This window comes from Panthera leo, chromosome C1, assembly GCF_018350215.1.
Source record: "Panthera leo isolate Ple1 chromosome C1, P.leo_Ple1_pat1.1, whole genome shotgun sequence".
Taxonomy (NCBI): Eukaryota; Metazoa; Chordata; class Mammalia; order Carnivora; family Felidae; genus Panthera; species Panthera leo.
The window spans coordinates 117,809,416-117,823,006 of NC_056686.1; the positions used below are offsets into that span (position 1 = coordinate 117,809,416).

At 48.5% G+C, this 13,591-nt stretch overlaps 1 long non-coding RNA gene across 1 annotated transcript; it reads left to right on the plus strand.

Moving 5' to 3' along the window:
- The first annotated feature begins 517 nt into the window (after positions 1 to 517).
- Positions 518 to 1,908, plus strand: LOC122228044. Its single transcript, XR_006206370.1, has 2 exons — positions 518 to 658; positions 1,445 to 1,908. It is a non-coding gene; the product is annotated as an uncharacterized LOC122228044 (long non-coding RNA).
- Positions 1,909 to 13,591: the final 11,683 nt, after the last annotated feature.

Sequence of the window (13,591 nt, forward strand, 5' to 3'; positions counted from 1 at the left end):
TGCCTTCTTGTTCTCCAGCTCACTGTTTCATGCCTCCTCTGGGTCTTGTTTTCAATTTTTTGCTTTACGTCCCTGTGTGTTAATTTCCTACTGCCACCGTAACAAAAACTCGGCAGCTTAAACAACACAAATTTGTTATCGTCCAGTTCTGCAGGTTGGAAGCCCCATACGGGTCTCACCAGGTGAAGAGCAGGGTGTATTCTAGATACCATGAAGGGAGAACCCATTTCTTGCCTTTTCCAACTTCCCTAGGCCCCGTTTTGTTCTGGCTGATAGAGCCTCTCTCCATCTTCAAAACCAGCAAGGATGGGTAGAGTCCTTCTTTCATTGCTACACCCTGGCCTCCCTTCTCCACTTGCAAGGACTACTGGGATTCCAGTGGTTCCTCCTGCATAATCCCCCTATGTTAAGGTCAACTGATTGTGACCTTACTTCCCCTTTGCTAGGCAACCTAATGTACTCACGGTTCTGGGTGTTAGGATGCGGGCATGTTGTCACTATTCTGCCCACATCATTATCTTTATCCCTTCTTTCTCTGGCCCGGGGTCCCAGTTTATTTTGTCCCTGGGCACGCTTTTTGCCCAGGGTGCTTTTTTTTTAAGAGCTCCTCATACTAGCCATAAAGAGAAACATGCAGTAAGGAAGGAGGAAAAGAAAGGTAGCATGGGGTAGGGGGAGGGATCGGTAAATATTCTGATGGCCTCTCGGTGATTTTACATTTTGCAATTTGCAATTTTTTCACCACCTCCATTCTCTCTCTCTTTTTCGAAATGTTTATTTTTTGGGGGGGTGGGAGGGGCAGAGAGAGAGGGAGACAGAGAATCCCAAGCAGACTCCGTGCTGAGGGCACCAAGCCTGATTCAGGGATTGAACTCACAAACCATGAGATCATGACCTGAGCCGAAGTCAGACGCTTAACCGACTGAGCCACCCAGGCGCCCCGTGTCTCTTTCTCTTTTTTTTCAAGTAGGCTCCATGCCCAACGTGGGGCTTGAACTTATGACTCTGAGATTGGGATTTGCATGGTCTGCTGACTGAGCCAGCCGGGTGCCCCCACCACCTCCATTCTCTTAAGCACTGCCGTACCTGACATACTGGAAGATCAGTGTAATTTTAAAGTCTGGGGAAAGAGTCACTTTGAGAAAGTGGTAGGAATTCTATCCACTGAGCAGGCACAGTTAAGACCCTAGAAAAAGGCCTTTTAAAAGGAAGCTGTAGGAGACACCCCTGGATAACTGCATTTCCCTCGTTTCCCTCTCCCACTTCCGCATGTGAAATCTATGCTCTGGACCAGACAGAACGGTCCAAGACCCTTACGTTTCCCTGAAAAGTCTTTATTGCCTCCCTTCAAGGGCAGAGCCTCCCTTCCTTTTGGGGGAAGGGGGGCCTCCAGGGTAGGTGTGAATTTGCCCCTGTGTATTCCTTATACCGCATTCTCCCCCAGCTAGGTTTCGAGCGTTGCAAACAAGAACTCTTGGGCAGATTGCAGAAAGAGAATCCTGGCTTGGAAAGTGTTGCCAGCTGGTCTCGTACCCACATCTTTTCAGTAAATTTCTCTCAAGCATATGTACACATACAAATACGCCTTCTGTTGAAGGCAATGAAATAATCTTTCCCCATGGAGGCTGGAGAAAATATGCTGAACCATGAAACTGAAGCAATGCTTTTGGTCTGGGTATGTTTCTTCATGGAGCAGAGACTGTTGTCACCATCTCTGAGCTGTGCAGGACTTGGATATTCAGCAGGTTGGAGTGGCCCCCGGAAGCATCATTCTGAGTATGGAAGTTCCCCCCGGGACATGCTAATCTCGTTCTCTGCCCACCTTGGCTAAAATGACTCCACAGGCAGCCCCAGCACCTTCCCCTTTTACTACCTTCACAGAATAGACCAGTCTTGGAAATCACCTTACAGGTTTGTTTATGTGTGGTCTGTCTTCCCATAGCAACGTATGCACCACGATCTGTTTTGTTCGTGGATGAGTCCCCGGCACTGAGACTGAGATGCTCAGTCCCTACTGTCTTTGTTCTGGATCATCAGGGGCTTGTCCTGCCCACAGGGATAGTGCCTCCTAGTCCAGTAGGGTCACCCTACCCCTTTGGCCCTGGGCTGTGGCTTTTGACCTGCTTGCAAGTTTCTCCCTCTTGGGAATCTGACCTAAGACACAGGGAAAGTCTTTGCCAGTTAATTTTTTCTTTTTGACATTTATTTAGTTTTGACAGACAGAGAGAGAGCACGAGTGGAGGAGGGGCAGAGAGAGAGAGGGAAACACAGAATCCGAAGGGGGTTCCAGGCTCTGAGCTTTCAGCAGAGAGCCCAATGCGGGGTTCAAACCCACCAACCATGACATCGTCACCTGAGCCAAAGTCGGACGCTTAACCTACTGAGCCACCCAGGCGCCCCAAGGCTTTGCCAGTTAGAGGCCACCCCACATAAGACCTAGGGCAAGCCTAAGTCACAGGGGAGCAGGCGAAGCTGGTGCCGCCAGGGGTGGGAGACAGCAAGGAGGAAGCCAAGAGTCTACCCCTCGAGGGTGTGCAGTCCAGGCCGAGATGACAAGCAACGAGCCCTTTGAACTCAGCTCGATGGGCCGTCTCAAAGGAGTTAGCTCTGGGCTGCTCTTTCGCTCTGGGGTAAGTCCAGGAAGGCTGCCGGAGGAGGGGCCCTTGAACAGAAATTGGAAGAGTGACTGGGAGTTTGCCTGGAGCAAAGGGATTAGTGTAAAGGGGTCTGGGTTCAAATCCTATCACTGCCACCGTGTGAGACCCTCACTCTTGGTTTCCTCCTCCATGGAAGAGTGAAAACTCCACACTTTAGGCTTGTAGAATTTACAACAATGGAGGGAAAGGGGACTGGCTCCTGGCCTCCCGGCGCAGGTTAGCTCTCATTCAAATGTCGGGAGGTACACACTCCTATCTTCTCTCTGCCCGCATTCACTCCCTATTACCTTCTCTGCGTTCAAACTTTCCTCCTGCCCGAAGCTGGCACCTTGGCTCTTGCCTGTGCCCACCTCGCAGTTAAATCCCCGGGGCCTCAGCCAGGGCCCTACCTGGACCCTCGCCCAGCACGACCCTTGACCAGCAGCCTGGGTTTGCCTTTATCACCTGGACCTGAATCTTAGCAGCTTGCAGTGACCCACTCAGCTGTTGGCACGGTTTGCTCAGCTCTGCCTGTCCCCTGGCTGCCCCAACCTTTGCCGCTGCACGTCCGAGCCCCTAAGCAGGCTGGGTCTGAGGAACAGGGTGGAGAAACAGATTGAAGAAGTCAACGTTCAAGTGGCGTCCTGTGACAAAACACTCAGATGCCAGTTTTGCTCCTTTGGGGAAATCACCCACACTTTGTCCCCACCTTCCTTCTTCCCTGTATTTCTGTCAGGGCTCTGGAAGGAGGATGTGTGACCTCATGGCTCAGCAATGCTTTGAAGATGAGAAGCTCTGAGCATTTTCCCAACAGCCCTCAATTTACTTTTTCAGCGTTCTCTCCGGGTTGTCGAGTCTTTGTAGTTATTTTTATAAATAGCAGTCGCTGGCTGCTTCCATTTTTACCCAGGGAAACTCCACCTCCAGCTGGAACTGGCTACTGTCCTACAGCAGACCAGCGTCAGGGCTGGATTTGCCCCCGTGTCCCTTGCCAACCCCGCTTGCCACTGCAGACCCCCTCTCGCTGTCTCTTGTGTGCTTCCAAAGTCACCTGTCTCCCGTTGCTGAGCTCTGGTCCATCCCAAGTACTCCCCTCTCCGCATGAAGCTCAAGTTCTCCAGTATGGCACCCAACACCCTCCATGATCTATCTGGTCGGCACATCCCGCAGCCTGGCCCCCACCATACCTTGGGCTCAAACATCCTCAGCTACCTGATGTTCACAAAAGCACCAGACTCAGTCATGCCTCCAGGCTAAGAGAGAAGCCGGTTCACAGAAAATAGAAACGGTCTGGGGGCGCCTGGGTGGCTCAGTCGGTTAAGCGTCCGGCTCTTGATCTCGGCTCAGGTCATGATCTCACGGTTTGTGGGATCGAGCCCCACATTGAGCTCTGCGCTCACAGCACGGAGCCCGCTTGGGATTCTCTCCCTCCGTTTCTCTGCCCCTCCCCCACTTGCTCTATCTCTCAAAAAAAGAAAAATTAAAAAAAAGAAAGAAAGAAAGAAAGAAAGAAAGAAACCATCTGGTGGCAGGCCTGCCCCAGCGTGGAAGGAGGGTGGGCTTCTTGATGGATCAGTGTGCATTTTTTGAATAAAATATTTAAACCCTACAAAAATATATGGGGGATAATATAATGAGCCATCTGACTTATGAAATGAAATGCTACCTTTATGTCTAGGAACTTCTTTTTTTTTTCTTTCCAAATTTCCCCCCCCAGAAAAAATCTCTATCTTCAATTTGGTGTCTGGTATTTCTAGGAAAATCTTCATGCTTTGGTCATATATGTGTGTGCTTTTAGACTTTATATAAATGTTAACTTATTACACATATCCTTACGAGATTTGCCTACCTACATTTTAGGCACATATCCAATTAACTACCTCTTGCTTTCTTGCTGATTCCAGTAGTATCTGTTCATCATGGTCTTTTTTTAACGTTTATCTATTTTTGAGAGAGAGAGAGAGCATGCCATACACATTTGGGAGTCCAATAAATCTGGTTCCCAAATCCAACTCAACTGCATGTTAGCAAATTAGTTCTCTGATCCTCAGATCCCTCATCTGTAAAATGAGGGAGAATATATCCATCTCGCAGTAGAGTGGTGAGGATTTAAAAAATTAAATGAGGAGCACCTGGATGGCTCAGTCGGTTGAGCGTCCGACTTCAACTCAGGTCACGATCTCGCGGTCCGTGAGTTCAAGCCCCGCATCGGGCTCTGGGCTGACAGCTCAGAGCCTGGAGCCTGCTTTGGATTCTGTGTCTCCCTCTCTCTTTGCCCCTCCCCCATTCATGCTCTGTCTCTCTCTGTCTCAAAAATAAATAAACGTTAAAAAAAATTAAAAAAAAAATTAAATGAGATATAATATTCTTCAGTGCCAAAATTGGGAAGCAGGTTGAGGGAAGGGGAAAGGCATGGAAATAAAATCGTCAGGGGATGTCAAGTGAGTAGCAGGGGAACCAGCTTTTCTAGGACCTAGGCCACACCTGGAGCACAAACTGTGACTGCACTTTGATGACCGTTGGCCCATCACATAACTCAGAATAAGACCACTATTGGTTTTAAACATCATTGATAATCCAGATTCCTCACTGTCATCCTCCTTCTCAGTGAACACTCATTCTGTAGCCACCATACAAAGGATGCCACTGGTGACCTCCCCGGTTTGACTGCCTGAGGCTTGATCTCTTTGCTACAAAATAATATTAATGTCTTACCTTTGCACGGGCTTTTCATATATTATGCACTTTATTCTCACAGCTGATCCACGAGGGAGTTTCTTTGTTAGCTTCTTCATTAGACCTGAGTTGTGTAGAGCAGCATGTACTTCTTATTTTTTTCTTAAGTTTATTTATTTGTTTTGAGAGAGAGAGAGCATGTGAGTGGGGGAGGGACAGAGAAAGAGAGGGAGAGAGAGAAAGAATCCCAAGTAGGCTCCACGCTGTCGGCACAGAGCCTGACGCGGGGCTCAAACTCATGAAACCGTGAGATCATGACCTGAGCCAAAACCAAGAGTCGGGCGCTTAACCAACTGAGCCCCCCAGGCGCCCTGCAAGGGTACACTTCTTTCTGATGGACCTGTGGTTGGCTGTAAGGTGTCTGGACCAGGCTGGACCCAGGTGTGGACTCTGGGCTCTCAACTCAGGGCTGATAACTGCTGGTCGGGTTGATGGGTGCTCCACATTTCTCTTCTCCTTGGGCCGGTGGGTATCCAGGGCCAGTTCTTCTTATGGCGAATGTCAGGAGCACAAGAGCGTGAGCAAAAGTGTGTGATGCCTCTTAAGGGCTTGGCTGGTGGCTGTCACTCTGTCACTGTTGTCTGCATCCCGTTGGACAAACGAGTCTACGACTCTGTTGGTCAGCTTGGGCGGCCATAACAAAATATCACAGATCGGTGGCTTACACAACAGAAATTTATCTTCTGGTAGTTCTGGAAGCTGGAAGTCCAAGATCAAAGTGTCAACAGCGTTGGTGTCTCCTGAGGCCCCTCCCTGGCTTGCAGATGGCCTCCTTTCCTCTGTGTCCTCACACGGTCTTTTCCTCTGTGCAGCTTTTCAATTAGTGCAGGAGGCTGCCCACAGGAAAAAAAAAAACAAAAACCTATCCATATTTCAAATCCCAGGGGATAAGAAAATCTAAGGCTTGTTCAGGAGCATCAATATCCCCGGGATATGCATGTTTCTGCCCAGAAGAGCCGCTTGCTTTCCGAAAGCTGCTGTTTCGTTCCACATTTTATTGACTGTCTGTGTGCCAGGCGCTTTATGAATATTACTCCATTGAACATTTGCAACCTCCCAGCACGAGAGCGTATTATTATCCTCACCTTACAGATGAGAAAACAAGGACTCGGATGAAGCCACGTACTTCACAGTTTGAACTCCATGGGGGCAGAAACATGAAATGGTTTTATTTTTTTCTCCAAATCTTTTAAAAGTTTCTATCAAACCTCCTTTCATAATCCTTGGTAAAATCTTGGGCTTGATCTCATATTTGTAGTTTTTTGGTTGCTTTCAGGTATTAAAAATATCCTCCTGTCCAGTCTAGTTCCAGTCTAGTTCCTTTTTAAAATCTTAAATAGTGAATCTGATGTAATGCTCGCTGCCTGCCCTTCTCCCAGGACCAGCCTGTCTGTCGCCAGGAGCCTGGGAGCGCAGGGGTTGGGAGTGGGGGGCTGCCCTTCATACCCCTCCTCAGTCCCCTGCCTTGAGGACTTGGAGAAGGGGTGGGGGCAAGGATAAGAGTCTTTTCGCTTCACTGGGTGCCAAGTGCAACCTCTTCTTTTGTGGGTTTTGTGGGTTCTCTATTGCTGTTTTCAGGATGGCGGGTGTCCAAAACCCATCTCTCAAGAGGAATAACTGTGGGCCCCTCCTTCTGCCTCTCCTCAGCTCGCTGACAGCCGAGTCCCTTTGCCTGGGGTTGGCTTTCTTAGGGGGAAGTGCTGGTGGGACAGCCCAAGGAACCCACTGCCCCACAAAACTCATGGGCCCCACTTGGGCACACAAGCCACTGTGGCCTCTCCATCTTGTCCCAAAGCCTCTCTCGCACCCAAGAATATGCTTCTCGTGGGCAGCCCCAGTCTCAAAGGGTAATTCTCTCGCAGTGCCTCCCTTGATTAATGAGGGGAGAGCCGAAACATTCCCCAGCACGGTGCTGCCTGCGACTTGAACCTGTCTTCCATTTACACGGTCTGAGGTGGTGGGAAGGCTCAGGGGTGGCTGGGGCTGGCAGGGCCGAGTTGTGACGTTTAATCCCGCTAAGTGTAGTATATTTAGTTTTATTGCAGTGATATTCACATAACATTGACCATTTTACAAGTGACCAGTACACTCACCACGTTGTGCAACCACCGTATTGATCTGGTTTCCAAACATTTTCACCACCCCAAAATAAAGCCCCATGCCCACTAGCTACTCCCCATTCCTTGTTCTCACCACCTGCCACCCCCCCCCCCCCAACAATCACCAATCTGCCTCTCTCTCCATGAGTTTACAGGTATAGTGTATTTTGACATTTTCTTTTGGGGACCGCTTTCCCTAAGATTAGCTGGCTGACTCTATTAGCCATTAATTACCAATTACCAGCACCCAGTGGATCAAACACTCCCTGAAAATTCAAAGGGATTGCGGTATGGGGTGGGATTTTTAGCCGACCATTTGCTTTCAAAAATGGCCATTTCTAAATGGCCACAACTACACTCACCTCAAGTAGTTAAAAATCAGATCCAGAGCTGTGATAGATGTTAGGCAACAGCCATTTAGCGAGCATTTTCTATGTTGTTGTTTTTCTTTTAATGTTTATTTAATTTGTGAGAGAGAGAGAGACAGAGCATGAGCAGGGGAGGGGAAGAGTGAGAGGGAGACACAGAATCCGAAGCAGGCTCCAGGCTCCTAGCCCTCTGCACAGAGCCCGGCATGGGGCTTAAACCCACAAACCTCGAGATCATGACCTGAGCCGAAGTCGGGCACTTAACTGACTGAGCCACCCAGGTGCCCGGCAGTTTCTGTGTTTTATACACAGTGTTAGATACCATAGGAAAATGGAAAGGCAAGGTGTATGGGCCAGTGGAAAATCCACCACCAGTGGATGCCTGTCTGCTAAGTTGCTGTATGTCCTCGCATAAGTTATTTAGCTTCCCTGGGCCTCAGTTTCCTCATCTGTGAAATGGGTGGTGACATGCTACTTATGCAACTTGTAAAGCTATAAAAAAAAGAAAAACCAAGACTCAGATGAGGTGACCTCTAAGATCCCTGTGTAGTTGAAAGTCATTAAGAGCTTAGGTATTGCCTCCATGTGGCTTTACACGCTGTTAGGGAAACTAAACAAACAAACGTAGAAACCATTAAGAAGAGTTAAGTACCAAGCTGAGTCATAGTGACTTCGAGTCTGGGGTGGTCCAGAGGAGGGAAGAGAGGGTCTGTGCCTGGAAGAGAAGAGGCGTGGACCAACGCTGAAGAAGCAGTTTGTGTAGGGGGCTCTGTGAAAGTGGGCACAAGCCAGCTGGGAGGGACTCAGTGCAGCAGTGGCTAGCCATCATGAGTGTGTGTGTGTGTGTGTGTGTGTGTGCGTGTGTGTGCGCTGTGAGCGATCATGCACACTCATGTGAGACACCTTGTGTGAGGACTGTTCAAGATGACAAGGCACTCAGAGGTGCACCCGGGTGGCTCAGTCTGTTAAACGTCCGACTTCGGCTCAGGTCATGGTCTTGCGGTCCGTGAGTTCGAGCCCCGCCTCGGGCTCTGTGCTGACAGCTCGGAGCCTGGAGCCTGCTTTGGATCCTGTGTCTTCCTCTCTCTCTGTCCCTCCCCCACTCATGCTCTGTATCTCTCTCTCTCTCCCTCAAGAATAAATAAACATCAAAAATTAAATAAATAAATAAATAATGAGACACTCAGGAAAAAAAGAAGACCCCTGGGAAACATGCCTACCAAATGCCACATGTGGAGCTTGTTTAAATCCTAATTCGAACAAACCAACTGTAAAACAGACATCTTTGGAACAACTGGGAAAATTTGAATATGAATTGGGTGTTAGATGACCATAAGGAACTTTTGCTCATTTTGTTAGGTATGTTAATGTGCGCACACAGGTGGGAACAACTTCAATATGCTTGTTATGCCCCCAATTTTTTTTTGAGACACATACTGAGATCTTTCAGCAACATCAAGATGTCTGGGAGGTTTTCTTCCCCCCCAGAAAAATAAAAATAGATGAGGTAAGTATGGCAGAATGGTAACCATTGTGAAATGTAAGTGATGGGTGTTGGTAGTTTACCGTATAGCTTCTATAAGCTGTGCTCTAACCAGGAGGCAAACAGCACCTGAGCGTGTAAAGCACAGAGGCTTGAGGCGGACTATTGGTTCCACAGGAGATGGGAGGCTGGGGAGCCCAGCTGACAACCCGGAGATTAGTGTCAGCCACCGCCAGCCTGCGTTGGAGGGGCAATCACCAGAGCCACTTAGCACACACACAAAAAAAAGAGTGGGGTCACTTAGCAAAGTAGAAACAACAGCCTGCCTTTAGTGGGGTAGTGGGGAGAGGGCACTGGAGCCCCGGGGGAGCCTTACCCGCTGTGGGGACACTCTCGGAGGTAGAAAGAGAGAGGAAAACCCTGCTTCTCCTTTCCACCACCCTCCAGTCTCCTGCTGGTGCTCCCTCTCAGTCATGCCCACTGTACTATCACAATGAACCCATTGGGGGCTCAGCCCCCTGCAACACAGAGAAGAGAAGCAGAAGGGTCACGGATCTGAGGGGGGCAGGTAGGTTCAGGGCCTGTACATTATCCTGTCTACATTTGTACACGCTTCTATTTACTTATTTTTTTAATTTTAGTTTTGAGAGAGAGAGAGAGAGAGACAGAGCACAAGCAGGGGAGGGGCAGAGAGAGAGGGAGACACAGAATCCGAAGCAGGCTCCAGGCTCCGAGCGGTCAGCACAGAGCCCGACATGGGGCTCGAACTCACGAACGGCAAGCTCGTGACCTGAGCCGCAGTCGGATGCTCAACTGACTGAGCCACCCAGGCGCCCCGGTGCACGCTTTTAAAAACAGAAGGAAAAGAGACCTCTACCCTAAAACACTGTTTGCAAGATGACATCTCATCTCATCTCATCGAGGCTTGCCTTGAAGACCGCTTGCCCTTCTACCCGAGCTCTGGACAGCAGGCCTCTCAGGGAAGAAGAGTCATTAGTTCCATTTTAAGGCAGCTTCTTGTTGCTTAGACAATGCCTTTCTGGCAAATAAACCACGCCTGTTGATAAAGACCCAGAATCAGCTGCTGTCACTGCAAAACCATCAGCTTTGAGAGACCACGATTTGGCCTAAGACCCCACAGGAGCCCAGCTGGTGACCTACCCCAAATACCTTCCTCATCTTTCCACTAACAGAACCTTGATTTTGTTCTTGCTGGCAATGTGCCTCCAAATTTATTTCTCTAGTCTTCTTGGAGTTACTGCTAGTCATGTGATTAAGTTCTGGCCAATATGATGCACGTGGAAGTCCTTGGGGAGGGTGACCTTTCTGGAATAAAAAAACTGCCACAAAACAAGTCTCTTTGCTCTGCCTGCCTCTTCTTGTGTGAGATGTGGATGCAATGCCTGGAGATGCAGCAACAGTTTTGTGACCATGAGGACAAAAGTTAGATGCTGGAGGAACAGCTGCACCAGCCCTGGACTGCCTAGCCCTGGGCCTCTTGGTAGCCGAATAAAAGAAATCTCTTATTTCTTTAAGTCACCAGTGGTTTTGTGTGACTTGCCATTGATGACATACCTTGACTCAAAGCAAAGAAATATGCTCTTACTCCAGGAAAGTGAATAAACTGGTTACCAAGGCAGAGACTAGTGGCATGATCTCTGTGGAGAGTGCTAGACAGACAGCAGATGCTCAAAAAATATATGCCATTAAGGGCCACATAATGTCACGTTATCAAGGGCTGACAGTCCATCACCTTTGCCGTACCCTGTGGATGCCGATAAATGGCTGAATCGATGTGGACAAGTGAATGGCCACCTGAGTAGTGAATCTGAAGAGTGTAAAGGCTTGTAGATGTAAGGCAACCTCTTCCATTGCTTCAAAGGAAACCAGCAGCAAACATGCCAGGATACCTGTTGCCATCACAATGATCTGGGGATAAGGAATTATTTCCTGAACGTTCTGGGACAAATGCAAATAGTGTATATGTGTGGAAAATATACATTTGCTTCTTGCCCAACAGATAACAGGACTCTGAGAGCATAGGTGTGGTACAAATACCCTAAGGTGACCCCCGATGAATCACACCTTGTACAATCCCCACCTTCTCCCAGTGAGTGTGGCGGGGGGGGAACCTGGGACTTGCTTCTAATGGAGGTGGAGTCCCTCCTTTGACAGTTACGTTATATGGCAAAGGTGATCACACATGTACACATGCACGTGGCTCTGAGTAGAGTGGATTGAGAGAGAGTCTTTCATGCAGACTTCCCCGAAGGAAGCTGCCCTACAGGGAGACGGACGCTTGGCAAGGAACTGTGGGCAGCCTCCAGGAGCTGAGAAGGGCTCTTTCTGAAAGCCAACCAGAAAAAGAGGATCTAAGTCCTCCATCTAAGGAGACAAATCCTGCCCGCAACCTGAAAGAGTCTGTGAGATCTCCAGGGTGGGCAACAGCATATTCCCAGGCTCTGAGGCCAGCCCCAGTCAAGCCTCCAGATAAGAATGCAGCCCGCCAGCTTCTCAGGCACAACCAGTGAGTCCCCGAGCAGCAGACCCAGCTAGTCTATGCCCAGAAACTCTGAGATAACCAATGTGTACAGTTTTAGCCCACTAAGTTTGTGGGAATTTCTTACACAGCAATAAATAATGAATATGCTGGGATAGAGAATTAAGATCCTTCGGTGAAAGACAGGAGGCCGTGAAGAGTCTTCCCAGGACCCAGCGTGGGGAGGGTAGATCTGGGCAGAACGTTCATTTGTTCATTCACTGATTTGTCAACTACTTATTAAGAGCCACTGCTATGTGCCAGGCACCGGATAACAATACAAAGCTGTTGTGTCTCACACCCCATTTCTTCTTCACCGTGCAGACATAACAGTAGCAACCCACTCTAGACATGGTTGAAGGGATAAAATGGGGATTCACACGTGTTCAGTTCCTATGACGACCTGGGCACAGAGCCAGACATGTTACATATACTGACTCATCAGTCATCACAACAGCTCCTAAGATAGGTTTTCATATAATCATTTTACAGACAAAAAAAAAACCCACAAAAAAAACAAAACACAAAACCCTGAGGCCCCACAGTATAGAGCTGGGAGTCTAAGAACGTAAGTCAGCTCCTCCTCTTCTAAGTTGTGTTTGGCTATGGAGGGAAAAATCAGGTCATCGGAGTGCATGTGGCCTACTTTATCAAGCAGCTGCCTTTGCCTCCCCCTCCCGTCCCACCTCCTGTTCCTCCTCCTCCCTCTCTCCTTCTCAGAAGCACGTTCTTAAAGGAGGTCCACTACTCTGCATTTATAATTTTTTTTAACGTTTATTTATTTTTGAGAGAGAGAGAGACAGAGTGCAAGCAGGGGAGGGGCAGAGAGAGAGAGGGAGACACAGAATGTTTAGATTCTGAGCTGTCAGCAAAGAGCCCGATGCAGGGCTCGAACCCACAAACCATGAAGTCATGACCTGAGCCGAAGTTGGACGCTTGACGGACTGAGCCACTCAGACACCCCTATTATGCATTTAAAAAATACAATCTTGGGGGTGTCTGGGTGGCTCAGTCGGTCAAGCGTCCAACTTTGGCTCAGGTCATGATCTCGTGGTCCGTGAGTTTGAGCCCCACGTCGGGCTCTGTGCTGACAGCGCTGAGCCTGGAGCCTATTTCAGATTCTGTGTCTCCCTCTCTCTCTGATCCTCCCCCGTTCATGCTCTGTCTCTCTCTGTCTCAAAAATAAATCAACGTTAAAAAAATTTTTTTTAAATACAATCTGGTAGTAGCTTATGGAAATGTTTCAAAGAAATAAATATCTAGAGGGCCCTTTGCAATTTTCCTTTGTCAGCCTTCGTCCCCTTCCATAAAGACGTTATTAGAACATTCCTTCAAATGCTTTCTAAATTTGAATCTGGTGTCAATGCATCTCTCCACTGCATTCCGCCGCATTGCTGTGAGTGTTCAGTGAAATCAGGAGGATAAAGCACTGGGCCTTTTTTTTTTTTTTTTTAAATATATATACACAAAGCTTTGTATTCTTCTCTTTTCACTTGACGCATGCATTAGTCAGAATCCTGGCAGGAAACAGCATTCACTCGGATGGTTCAAATGAAGAGCGATTTGATGAAGGATGATTTACAGAGATGCAGATAAGTTTGAGGGAACCAACAAAAGCTGCTGAGGCACCTGGGAGCCGGCCCTGGCATGAAGCTGTTACCGCCACCAGAGCCAAAAGGGCAAGGGGAGAAAATGATGGTAACAGAACCCAGAGAGGGCTGCATGCTTAG